This window comes from Odontesthes bonariensis, chromosome 6, assembly GCF_027942865.1.
Source record: "Odontesthes bonariensis isolate fOdoBon6 chromosome 6, fOdoBon6.hap1, whole genome shotgun sequence".
Taxonomy (NCBI): domain Eukaryota; kingdom Metazoa; phylum Chordata; class Actinopteri; order Atheriniformes; family Atherinopsidae; genus Odontesthes; species Odontesthes bonariensis.
In genome coordinates this window covers 2,835,292-2,849,654 of record NC_134511.1, presented here as the reverse complement: position 1 = coordinate 2,849,654, position 14,363 = coordinate 2,835,292, and the positions used below count along the sequence as shown (strand labels likewise).

Sequence of the window (14,363 nt, the reverse complement as noted above, 5' to 3'; positions counted from 1 at the left end):
AATTGTTGTTCATTCTTGGAAGTTTTTTATGCCAAATAGAATTGTGTGAGTTCACAAATGTTGGAATAAAATATGATTTTTAAAAATGCTTAAACAGGCTTTTATTTAAAATTATTCATGTTATTATTAATATTTTGTGATTTCAGCTATTTCCATTTAAAACTGTGTTATATCATTTTAACATGATAGCAGCCTAACAGAAATAATAACAAAAACCCACATTGAATGGGCTAAAATTCAGCTAAGATAGATCTGCTGCATACAGTAGGCATATTTACTGTAATTTACATGGAAAATCTCCGGCCTCCGGCCCTCTCAAAGAGCCATGCAGAGCGAGCCGGCCCTCTATAGAAAAAGTTTGGGGACCACTGAGTTAGACTAACAACCAGTCACAGATGCTTCAAGGTGGACTGAATTAAACTGGAAAGCATGATGGACTTCAGACCTGATAACTGACTGCTGAACTTTAAAGGATTCAGAAAAAAGCAGGACTTTGTCTCTCACACCAAGTAAAAAGAAGATCTGAGTCAGTTCACTTTAACTTCTTTATGCAGCAAATATTTTACAATAGAGGATTACAAGGAGGCAACATCTGTTTTTGGGACCAGCTGCTGTGGAAAATGATTAGCACTTATGGATATCAAGTTCCATAAAAACTACTCTGTTATCAATCAAACATTCCTCCATAGATCAATAACCCAAATCATGTCTCCTATTCAAGATGGTGAAGACTGAAACATATTCCATTTTATATCAGTTAAGGGGCTGGTTACACCTGGAGAACAAAACAGGAACTCACACCTACCTTCTTCACGACGGTTTTGTTCTTTATGGTCCGACACACATAAATGGAGAGAAAAGAAGAAGAAACAAAGTGAATATTTCATATTAAAAACAACACACCATAAACAAGCTGGAATTAAACTCTCTCTTCCTTTAAGGTGGACTGAAGAGAATCTGTAAACTCTAATCAAGTTGCAGCTTGATCACTGTTCAGAGAACTGAAAATATTTGAATAAAATGTGCTTTGTGTCGACCATCTACACAACACTGTTATTCTGTCTGTTCAGGGAAGTTTTCCCAGTTGTTCCAGTTCAATTTGCTGAGAGGATACGGGAAATGAAACTGCTGCCAGGATGACTTTGAACTGATTCAGTAACAGCTAAAAGGCCGACTAAAGGAATCCTTCAGCTGTTAAAGACATGAAACTTATCCACTGCTGACCTTTAATATCCTGGATCATAATATACAGTCTTTAAGAAGAACAAAGTCACCTCTTGGAAAGTGACCTAACTTTACCCTCAAATCTCAAGCACACACTGAATGACACATTTTCACATCTATGGGCCCAAAACAAAGTGACAGGGTTGTGTTTTCTTACTTCTTGACTTGTAGTGACTTCAGCCACCCAAACATGGGCTCTCAAGCACAGAAAAAGGGGATTTTTTCATGTCCCCTTTAAGTTAGACCAATGTTCCCCAAACTACGGCCCGCCTCATCATATTTTTTTGGCCCTCCAAAATGTGTCCGTAATGTATTCCATCCCTCCCGCACCGGACTTTAACACCGTTAATCTCATTTCTTCCTGTTTATTCTCCATGGCGAGTACATGTGTAATTCCTTTGTTGGCCACTGGTAGGTTTTGGCGCTGTTGTGCAGCCTTTTTCAGAGACGGACTCTGGCCGATTTATCGAATGCTGCAAATGTAATAACATAAACACATTTTTGTCCTCTTATGGCCACTGTTTTTAGAATCCTATGCAGTCATCATAACATAACGTTCACACTGCTCTCACCTCAGTATTGTGTGTCGAAATAAAAGCTTTTGTTAAAAAGATTTTATTAAAATATACATTGCAAAATGTTTGAATGCATTGTGTTGTTAAATAAGCTGAGTAATAGTAAATTAGACTCATTATTTGCAAAATAACTTTTGCAATATGTAGGCCTATTGATTTATTGATTAACAATGTGAAAGAAGTTGTGTAACTTTCAAATGTCAAAACAAAACAATTCTGAGCCATGGTTTTATATGGCATTAAAATGTTCTTAATTGTTGTTCATTCTTGGAAGTTTTTTATGCCAAATAGAATTGTGTGAGTTCACAAATGTTGGAATAAAATATGATTTTTAAAAATGCTTAAACAGGCTTTTATTTAAAATTATTCATGTTATTATTAATATTTTGTGATTTCAGCTATTTCCATTTAAAACTGTGTTATATCATTTTAACATGATAGCAGCCTAACAGAAATAATAACAAAAACCCACATTGAATTTGTTAAATTCAGCTAAGATAGATCTGCTGCATACAGTAGGCATATTTACTGTCATTTACATGGAAAATCTCCGGCCTCCGGCCCTCTCAAAGAGCCATGCAGAGCGAGCCGGCCCTCTTTAGAAAAAGTTTGGGGACCACTGAGTTAGACTAACAACCAGTCACAGATGCTTCAAGGTGGACTGAATTAAACTGGAAAGCATGATGGACTTCAGACCTGATAACTGACTGCTGAACTTTAAAGGATTCAGAAAAAAGCAGGACTTTGTCTCTCACACCAAGTAAAAAGAAGATCTGAGTCAGTTCACTTTAACTTCTGTATGCAGCAAATATTTTACAATAGAGGATTACAAGGAGGCAACATCTGTTTTTGGGACCAGCTGCTGTGGAAAATGATTAGCACTTATGGATATCAAGTTCCATAAAAACTACTCTGTTATCAATCAAACATTCCTCCATAGATCAATAACCCAAATCATGTCTCCTATTCAAGATGGTGAAGACTGAACCATATTCCATTTTATATCAGTTAAGGGGCTGGTTACACCTGGAGAACAAAACAGTTACTCACACCTACCTTCTTCACAACGGTTTTGTTCTTTATGGTCCGACACACATAAATGGAGAGAAAAGAAGAAGAAACAAAGTGAATATTTCATATTAAAAACAACACACCATAAACAAGCTGGAATTAAACTCTCTCTTTCTTTAAGGTGGACTGAAGAGAATCTGTAAACTCTAATCAAGTTGCAGCTTGATCACTGTTCAGAGAACTGAAAATATTTGAATAAAATGTGCTTTGTGTCGACCATCTACACAACACTGTTATTCTGTCTGTTCAGGGAAGTTTTCCCAGTTGTTCCAGTTCAATTTGCTGAGAGGATACGGGAAATGAAACTGCTGCCAGGATGACTTTGAACTGATTCAGTAACAGCTAAAAGGCCGACTAAAGGAATCCTTCAGCTGTTAAAGACATGAAACTTATCCACTGCTGACCTTTAATATCCTGGATCATGATATACAGTCTTTAAGAAGAACAAAGTCACCTCTTGGAAAGTGACCCGCCACATCATTTTTTTTGGCCCTCCAAAATGTGTCCGTAATGTATTCCATCCCTCCCGCACCGGACTTTAGCACCGTTAATCTCATTTCTATCTGTTTATTCTCTATGGCGAGTACATGTGTAATTTCTTTGTTGGCCACTGATAGGTTTGGCGCTGTTGCACAACCTTTGTCAGAGACGGACTCTGGCCGATTTATCGAATGCTGCAAATGTAATAGCATCAACGCATTTTTGTCCTCTTATGGCCACTGTATTTAGAATCCTATGCAGTCATCATAACATAACGTTCACACTGCTCTCACCTCAGTATTGTGTGTCAAAATAAAAGCTTTTTTTAAAAGATTTTATTAAAACATACATTGCAAAATGTTTGAATGCGTTGTGTTGTTAAATAAGCTGAGTAATAGAAAATTAGACTCATTATTTGCAACATAAGTTTTGAAATATATAGGCCTATTGATTTATTGATTAACAATGTGAAAGAAGTTGTGTAACTTTCAAATGTCAAAACAAAACAATTCTAAGCCATGGTTTTATATGGCATTAAGATGTTGTTAATTTTTGTTCATTCTTGGAAGTTTTTTATGCTAAATAGAATTGTGTGAGTTCACCAATGTTGGAATAAAATGTGATTTTTAAAAATGCTTAAACAGGTGTAACACACCTGAAATATTGGCTAAAGCCAAGTATGTGTTAATATGTTTTGGTGCGCTAATATATGTTTTAAACAAGAGTTTTAATAAGCATCTAATGTAATGTATTGTATTTCTAACATTGTAGACAACTTGTCATATGAACTTTTATTCTGTTGACGGAGTATTATAGCTTCCTATACGGCCTGCTGTTCGGTTGACAGGGTAACGAGGTTGTCATGGAAACGAAAGGAGAAGCGTGCGGAGGAGAGGTGAACGGGAGAGACATCGGACGATACGGAGTTGGAAAAGAGTTTAATGAGTTATTTTTAAGTCAACATGTCAACTACAGACGTTTTAGGAGAAAGAGCAGTTCGACACACTGTCTTTCTGTGTCCGTTTGGTTTCAGTTCTTGAGTTATGTTTCGTTTGAGAAGTTTAGTTCACTTTCCACCGTTTGACAGTTGGATACTTTCTACCGTTGGACACTGACAGTTGGATAATGCTATCAAACGAACGGGCAACAACGGAGACTCTGCTAGCCTGTTAAGACCGGATCGCGGGGTTAAGACCAACAGAGGAGGCTTCTTCGTGTCAGAAAACCGTTACCTTGGATGGTCATGGAGTCGGTACTCGGGTGACATGTGTGGATGTTGCGTTTGTGGATACGAGTGTGGATTACATGTCGGCTCTCTGTGAGTAAGCGCTTCAGGTCAATAGACGGTATGAGCTCCAACGCGCGCCATCAGGGTACCCACAATAACTTTGCTTAACCCCGGCCGGGTATTTTTCTTTTTCTTGTTTGTGTATTGTTTTGTCAGTGTCCTGCATTTCTTGCCATTGTGTTTGGGCTTATCATTTTCAACTATAGGCTCAAATAAATGATTATCAGTTTAATATAACTTATGTAATGTTTCACTCTGTTTTATTTATGTGTGATTTATCAGCTAAAATATGAGCAGTGTGTGTTAAAGGCATGGTTGGTAATCCTGTTCAGAAACACATTTTGTAATACTGGGTGAAATGGTCCGTCTGTCCTGAGAGAAATCTATACAAGATGTATTTAGAAAAAGGGACGAAAATAATCAGACCTCTGTGGCAGCTGCAGGACTGAGAAAAAGCTGACCAATCCGAGATCAGCGTCCCGCTGATCTCGGATTGGAGCGCCTACAAAAACCAATCAGATGCCTCTGCTTTCTGCCTACGCCCCCCTCTGTCGGCTCCCTGCTCCATGTGCGCATGCGGTTCTACCGGCTTTGGATGAAGCACTGACGGAATGGGGAGGGGGGGGTGGAGCTTAGAGGAGGGGACACTTTCGAATCTTGCTAGCTCTCTTGCTAGCTCTCTAGGATTACCTACCATAGCTTTAAATGAATCTCTGAGGTGTAATTCAGAGTGGGGGCTCGAGAGCACAACCTTAGAACGCACAGCAGTCATCAGTAAACATTTCTACTGTTTACCCCAGGCCTCTGGTAAAGTGAATAATCATCTCTAGACCGTTAATAGCTTAACGCCATACAATGCTGATGAGCAGGTTGGTTACACAGGCTTTTATCTAAAGTTATTATTCTTATTTTGTCCATCCATCCATCCATTATCTTCCGCTGGTCCGGGGATCGGGTCGCGGGGGCAGCAGCTTGAGCAAAGAGACCCAGACGTCCCTGTCCCCGGCCACTTCCTCCAGCTCTTCTGGGGGGACCCCGAGGCGTTCCCAGGCCAGCCGAGAGACATAGTCTCTATTTTGTGATTTCAGCTATTTCAATTTAACACTGTGTTGTATCATTTTAACATGAAAGCAGCCTAACAGAAATAATAACAACAGCCCACATTGAATGGGCTAAAATTCAGCTAAGATAGATCTGCTGCATACAGTAGGCATATTTACTGTAATTTACATGGAAAATCTCCGGCCTCCGGCCCTCTCAAAGAGCCATGCAGAGCGAGCCGGCCCTCTTTAGAAAAAGTTTGGGGACCACTGAGTTAAACTAACAACCAGTCACAGATGCTTCAAGGTGGACTGAATTAAACTGGAAAGCATGATGGACTTCAGACCTGATAACTGACGGCTGAACTTTAAAGGATTCAGAAAAAAGCAGGACTTTGTCTCTCACACCAAGTAAAAAGAAGATCTGAGTCAGTTCACTTTAACTTCTGTATGCAGCAAATATTTTACAATAGAGGATTACAAGGAGGCAACATCTGTTTTTGGGACCAGCTGCTGTGGAAAATGATTAGCACTTATGGATATCAAGTTCCATAATAACTACTCTGTTATCAATCAAACATTCCTCCATAGATCAATAACCCAAATCATGTCTCCTATTCAAGATGGTGAAGACTGAAACATATTCCATTTTATATCAGTTAAGGGGCTGGTTACACCTGGAGAACAAACAAGTTACTCACCAGAACCTGAATTACCTATTTGTTCATCATGGTCCGACACACATAAATGGAGAGAAAAGAAGAAGAAACAAAGTGAATATTTCATATTAAAAACAACACACCATAAACAAGCTGGAATTAAACTCTCTCCTTCTTTAAGGTGGACTGAAGAGAATCTGTAAACTCTAATCAAGTTGCAGCTTGATCACTGTTCAGAGAACTGAAAATATTTGAATAAAATGTGCTTTGTGTCGACCATCTACAACACTGTTATTCTGTCTGTTCAGGGAAGTTTTCCCAGTTGTTCCAGTTCAATTTGCTGAGAGGTGACGGGAAATGAAACTGCTGCCAGGATGACTTTGAACTGAATCAGTAACAGCTAAAAGGCCGACTAAAGGAATCCTTCAGCTGTTAAAGGGGAACTCCGGGGCATTTGAAGCGCATTTCCATTGCTAGAGGTTGTCAAATACTGATAGTAGGACACAGACCGGTGCAAATCTGCGCTCCCTGTGTGGAGATCGCGCTGTTTGCGCAGCCTGTCATCCGAGGCTAATACGTGGTGGCTAAGGGGCAAGCGCTAACCCTTCCACGTAAAACAACAACTTGCACACTGCAGAAACGTCACACCACTTTATAAACCATCCGACAATAAAGTCACAAGCCTTACCATCAAAACCATATGCATGGTTCTCACATTACTGGCATGGGGACGTTACAAAACAACTTTATAAACAGCATGTAACTCACCGGTTAGTTGTAGGCTCGCGCATGTGAAAGCCCAAAAGAGTCGATGGACGATACTCCCATATACAAAACAATTATCTTCTCTAGAAAAACTGCGTTCAAGTATTTAAAACATTACAACAATACATGCCCAGTAATATTGTTGTAATGTTTTAAATACTTGAACGCAGTTTTTCTAGAGAAGATAATTGTTTTGTATATGGGAGTATCGTCCATCGACTCTTTTGGGCTTTCACATGCGCGAGCCTACAACTAACCGGTGACTTACATGCTGTTTATAAAGTTGTTTTGTAACGTCCCCATGCCAGTAATGTGAGAACCATGCATATGGTTTTGATGGTAAGGCTTGTGACTTTATTGTCGGATGGTTTATAAAGTGGTGTGACGTTTCTGCAATGTGCAAGTTGTTGTTTTACGTGGAAGGGTTAGAGCTTGCCCCTTAGCCACCACGTATTAGCCTCGGATGACAGGCTGCGCAAACAGCGCTATCTTCACACAGGGAGCGCAGATTTGCACCGGTCTGTGTCCTACTGTCAGTATTTGACAACCTCTAGCAATGGAAATGCGCTTCAAATGCCCCGGAGTTCCCCTTTAAAGACATGAAACTTATCCACTGCTGACCTTTAATATCCTGGATCATAATATACAATCTTTAAGAAGAACAAAGTCACCTCTTGGAAAGTGACCTAACTTTACCCTCAAATCTAGTGATGCTCCGATCAGCATTTTTTGGACCGATCACTGATCACCAAAATCATGATCTGCCCGATTGCCGATCATGGAAGGAATCTGACATTTCCATGCCTTTCATCTAGCAGAGAGTGCATCATTTATAGAAATTAAACCACCAGAGGTAGCTGGGGACATGTAGAACAAGAATCTGGTGGAGTTTGCAGAAAACAATTGTTTTTTTTTATTTTCTATTAATATTTTAATCTGCCCATATACATCATCCATTGGGTATGATTTCAGCATCAGATTATTAAACAATGATGCAGTGAAATGACTTGAAAATCACCACAGAGGTAGCTGGGGACATGTAGAACAAGAATCTGGTGGAGTCGGCAGAGAACATTTTGATTTGGTTCTAAATTAAGTTGTCAAATCTGACTATGCAGAAATTAGTTTGATTCAGAATATGCTTCAATAATTTTGTTCTATCATTTTGTTTTAATCATTAAAAAGAATGTAGTAAAAAAAAAAAAACAAGTAATGACAGGTGTATGTATTCCAACAAATGAAAAATCAACTTCGATATAGATTTCTGAGTTTACGGGGTGCACTTGAATGCACCATAAATCCGCTCACACGCTTTACCGTACAACGCGATGTAAACGGGCACTAGATTTTCAAGTGTAGCTAGCGCGACCGTGCCTCTCCGAAGCGCAGATGGCGTGACCGCAGTAAGTTTCACATCTTTCTGACACACTTTGAAGAAATTCCAGACAGGAGAGGTCATGTTGTCGAGATGCACTGTAGAGGTTTTGCCTGTTCGGTTCTGTACACGTCACCAGTGTTGTGCCAGTTCACAGCTTTTCTGAACTAGTTCAAGTTCAGTTCATACATGTTCAAAGTGAACAGTTCATGTTCAAAGTTCACAATTTTAATTCTGAACTAGTTCAAAGTTCAGTTCATTTAACTTTTTTCGTGAGATATTCAAATAAATACTTTTTTTCACACTACGAGCTAGAAATCACTATACTTTCTTTGAAACTGCTCATTGTAGACATTTGCTCATGACACTGTAATTGTGGGTTTCTTACCAGGTGATGAAACTTACAGCAGTACAGACAAGGTAGACCAGTTCTATACTTAGTGCAATGAAATCTACCAGCATTTAATTAAAAAAAGAATATATAATATGAAATGCCGTCGGGGTCTTGGTTTGCAAGAGTGTAAAATTGTTTTAAATGTTCATAAGGAGAATCGGTGTCTGTCTCCGTGCCATCACTTCCACTAGCCTTTTTTTTTTAATTGCAGCGCGCTTTCTCTCTCTCTCTCTCTCTCACTCTCTCTCTCTCTCTCTCGCTCGCTCCTCCAGCCCTCCGCGCTCTCGTCGTTGCCTGCTACGCCGCGTTGCTATGCCTACCCCGCTCTGCTGTAATTCATCACGGGTAACGTCGTGGAAGCCAGTATGTTATTCAACTATTCTCAGCCGGACACTACGTTGCCCGCAATGCATTGCGCACACAATCAAAACCATTTCTGTCTGGTGATACATGATTTAAGCGGCACCAGCGAGAATACAGGAGGGAGGAACTTTCTCTCGTTGCGTTTCAAAAGAGAAAACAGATGTCACTCAGTTTTCAATGGAAAACAAATTCCAACGTTCATTTACAGTGATGTCTGCCGTTCATGACACATAATGTGAACTAATTCACGTTCAAGTTCTTTATTAAAAAATGTGTTCAGTTCAACGTTCACGAAAAAATGAGCGTGTTCAATGAACGCGTTCTTTTGAACTCGTTCACGCACAACACTGCACGTCACGTACCACATTAGAAAGTGGTCACCAGTAATTTACGTCGCGTGATCATTTTTTTGATCTGCATATTTTTCCGATCACCGATCAGGCTATTTTTGGGCATTATCGGCCGATCATGATCGGCAGCCGATCGATCGGAGCATCACTACTCAAATCTCAACCACACACTGAATGACACATTTTCACATCTATGGGCCCAAAACAAAGTGACAGGGTTGTATTTTCTTACTTCTTGACTTGTAGTGACTTCAGACACCCAAACATGTGCTCTCAAGCACAGAAAAAGGGGATTTGTTTCATGTCCTCTTTAAGTTAGACCAATGGTCCCCAAACTACGGCCCGCCTCATCATATTTTTTTGGCCCTCCAAAATGTGTCCGTAATGTATTCCATCCCTCCCACACCGGACTTTAACACCATTAATCTCATTTCTTCCTGTTTATTCTCTATGGCGAGTACATGTGTAATTCCTTTGTTGGCCACTGGTAGGTTTTGGCGCTGTTGTGCAGCCTTTTTCAGAGACGGACTCTGGCCGATTTATCGAATGCTGCAAATGTAATAACATAAACACATTTTTGTCCTCTTATGGTCACCGTATTTAGAATCCTATGCAGTCATCATAACATAACGTTCACACTGCTCTCAATTCAGTATTGTGTGTAAAAATAAAAGCTTTTTTTAAAAATTATTTTATTAAAACATATTTTGCAAAATGTTTGAATGCGTTGTGTTCTTAAATAAGCTGAGTAATAGTAAATTAGACTAATTATTTGCAAAATTCGTTTTGCAATATGTTGGCCTATTGATTTATTGATTAACAATGTGAAAGAAGATTGTAACTTTCAATTGTCAAAACAAAACGATTCTAAGCCATGGTTTTATATGGCATTAAAATGTTCTTAATTGTTGTTCATTCTTGGAAGTTTTTATCCCAAATCGAATTGTGTGAGTTCACAAATATTGGAATAAAATATGATTTTTAAAAATGTTTAAACAGGCTTTTATCTAAAATTATTCATGTTAATTATTCTTATTTTGTGATTTCAGCTATTTCCATTTAAAACTGTGTTATATCATTTTAACATGATAGCAGCCTAACAGAAATAATAACAACAGCCCACACTGAATGGGCTAAAATTCAGCTAAGATAGATCTGCTGCATACAGTAGGCATATTTACTGTAATTTACACGGAAAATCTCCGGCCTCCGGCCCTCTCAAAGAGCCATGCAGAGCGAGCCGGCCCTCTTTAGAAAAAGTTTGGGGACCACTGAGTTAGACTAACAACCAGTCCCAGATGCTTCAAGGTGGACTGAATTAAACTGGAAAGCATGATGGACTTCAGACCTGATAACTGACTGCTGAACTTTAAAGGATTAAGAAAAAAGCAGGACTTTGTCTCTCACACCAAGTAAAAAGAAGATCTGAGTCAGTTCACTTTAACTTCTGTATGCAGCAAATATTTTACAATAGAGGATTACAAGGAGGCAACATCTGTTTTTGGGACCAGCTGCTGTGGAAAATGATTAGCACTTATGGATATCAAGTTCCATAAAAACTACTCTGTTATCAATCAAACATTCCTCCATAGATCAATAACCCAAATCATGTCTCCTATTCAAGATGGTGAAGACTGAAACATATTCCATTTTATATCAGTTAAGGGGCTGGTTACACCTGGAGAACAAAACAGTTACTCACCCATATCTGCAGGAGGTATTTGTTCATCATGGTCCGACACACATAAATGGAGAGAAAAGAAGAAGAAACAAAGTGAATATTTCATATTAAAAACAACACACCATAAACAAGCTGAAATTAAACTCTCTCTTTCTTTAAGGTGGACTGAAGAGAATCTGTAAACTCTGATCAAGTTGCAGCTTGATCACTGTTCAGAGAACTGAAAATATTTGAATAAAATGTGCTTTGTGTCGACCATCTACACAACACTGGATTTCCGAACAAAACAAAGACTTAGAAACTAGGCATGAGATTCTTTCGGTATGATAACTTTAGGCAAAAATATCACGGTTTCACAGTATTATGATTAAAGCTCTAAAATGTGTATTTTGAATGTCTGAATTTAAAAACAAGAAAAACAGAAAACTTTTCCATTGAAGAGTCTTTTATCGCAATTTTGAGTTACAGAACTTATCAATTGCATACATCCCGCTGTCACAAAGTCATTGCATTCAAAGCTCTCACTCATGCAGTTGTCGTCTAAATTACATAACCTGGGTGTCCACCTCACATTTTATTCTATACTTTATATTCTGTAAAATGTTACCTTTTAAAACGGTAGTTCAAGAGCTTTTCAGCTCGTTTGGAACAGTTTATCCCAACAGCTATCCGTAGTTTTTGTCTACACCGCCAAACTTCTAGGAGGACTCGGATGAATGGCTTGATAAGAGATAAAAAAAAAAGGCGATGCAAAGGTTGTGCGAAATGGCGACCAAAAGAGCAAGGTGTGGCATAAATTTGGACAAGTCGTCCTGTCCGATGACACCATTGCAGACTACGACATTCATGCCGTGGGTCTGCTGTGCGTTCAGTTCGGCAGGTCGCGTGTTGGAAGCGCGCAGAAATAGGCTAAATCCAGACACCGTGGATTCCATTCTCTTTCTCCACAGCGCTTCTAAACAGCTGACATAGGCTAAATACAGTCGACCAGTATATGTATCCTTTTTTATTTTGAGTTTTTATTTTGCAGGAAGCTATAGTAGTCAGGTGAACTATTGAGTAGGCTACTTGTTAGTGGCTGCTCCACTTTTGTTTTAGAGAAAACTGCGCTGAGACGTTCATAACAGTTCTTCAATAAAGAATGGCGTAAAATCGAATTTTGCTGTCTTTGTTGTTGTTGTTTGATGTAGCCTACCGTTGAAGTTTCACAATAATGCGAGTCAAGCGCAAATCCTTCTCGTTTAGGTTCGTGTTAAATTTAAGTGTATTGTGTTACCTTTTCTTATTTTTTGTATGAAATAGTGTGCTTCAGTGGAAACACTTGGGAATTATTGTTGCCTTTCAGGATGCAATGATAATAATAATGAATCAGTTTTATATAGCACTTTTCATAACACTCAAACGTCAAAGAAATGTCACCACTTAGTACCAATGAACCCAAAAGCCTCAAACAGGCTGTCACCAACGTCCCACCTGACATCTGCATTGAAGTTTGCAGCGTTTTACTGTTGGATTTGTTTTGCCATTTGCAATCCGTTTGCACGTGTCGGCCACATACAGATTAGATCAAAATGAAAGCTGAGTTCACACACTGCTGCGGTCCATCTTAACAGAACCACCTAAAAGCTCTTATAGACCTAACAGACGTCCAGAGCAAGCAGCGGTGGTGGACCCCCTCCATCCTCAGTGTAAAAGCATTCTGAAGTTTGACTGAACTCACCAGAGGATGAATCTGCAATTGTGTCACTCTGCAGTAAAAACCTGAAACACAGAGTTATAAAATGTTAACCTGTTGTTCAATTTGTCTGCTGCAGCCTTTTCTAACAATAGAAAACAATAAATACCCAACATGCACGCAAACCTGACGTCCACCCCAAAGACTCTTTGAGTTGTACCATGAGAGGGGCATCAGAAGTGATGCAACACTCTGAGTGGGTGTTATTACAGTTAAATGAGGTCTTGTTAGTCAGGTGAAACTTTGTTCTGAGAAAAATGTTCACAGTTTCCTGGTTTAGTTGTGAGTGCCATCTGCTGCTATGGGCTCTCAGGCAGGTATAGGACCAGCATGCACCGGGGTGGGCGTGTGGTTATTTACAGTTTGGTCTTTTGGATTTATTTTTCCACCTCGTTTTTCTTCTTTTGAAGAACCACCACAGCAGTCAGAGTCCTCACAGAAGAAGAAAGGATGAGTAAATAAATAACCAGGGAGCTCTCTGGTATCATCCTCTGATAAAATGGTCTCTGATTATTATCAAACATGGGTTCAATATAAAATATATCAATGATTTTTATAATCATCAACTTTAAAAGATTGAATAAACTAGATGGATAGCAGAAAGAAACTGTCCAAATTCTCCTGTGCATGAAGGCTGTCTCAGATCTTTCTGCCTCTTCATGTATTTTCACACTGACTCCAGCTGGGACACACCTTCTGTTGCAGGTGTTCTTGTGGTCTTTGTGACTCCCTTTAGGTTCTCTGTCACAGGAAAATAAGACCTCAGGGTGGTCAGATGTCTCCTGCTGCTGTGATGGATGTCAATAAAAGCAATTTAGGGGACTGAAACTCAACAACAACTGCAAAGCTCCAACTCCTGGCTTGTGCGATACACTCTCAGAAATAGGGGTACAGTACAACTTCATTGAACAATATGAACAATCAGCCATGATGTATATTATATTTAAACAGCTCAGTGTTTAAAAGTCTGGTCTTTGTTAAATGTCCCAAACAGCAGTTGTTGGTCACAGTAATAATAATATTAATATGACAGAATGTTTAACGCAGTGATATCTGATCGCTCAGGCTTTTTGTCAGTGAAAGGCCTGAACTGATGGATAAACTTTATCGGATAAAGACGTCCTGAAACTACCTGATAACACTAATCCTGTTCAGGCTGTGGAATCCAAGTGAAGACGTTTGAGATCTTTACTGTTCAGAGGGTTAATAACATCAATAATTAACTCGTTATCTAAGTCTTCTGAGTCCTCTTCCGGTAGTTTGGCTGTGGTATGAAATGGCGGCTGCCTGATTCTGAACATCTGTTAATGACGGTAAAATGAACCACTTTCAATGTGACACTTGGTAAAAATTGTTATGAATT

At 39.2% G+C, this 14,363-nt stretch overlaps 1 long non-coding RNA gene across 1 annotated transcript in view; it reads right to left on the bottom strand.

Moving 5' to 3' along the window:
- Positions 1–6,395, bottom strand: part of LOC142381833 (uncharacterized) — a 33,032-nt gene extending 26,637 nt beyond the window's left edge. The window contains exons 1-3 of the long non-coding RNA XR_012769903.1: positions 6,380–6,395; positions 2,856–2,876; positions 806–826 (exon numbers count right to left, since the gene is read on the bottom strand). This is a non-coding gene — a long non-coding RNA (uncharacterized LOC142381833). The remainder of the gene's footprint in view (positions 1–805; positions 827–2,855; positions 2,877–6,379) is intronic.
- Positions 6,396–14,363: the final 7,968 nt, after the last annotated feature.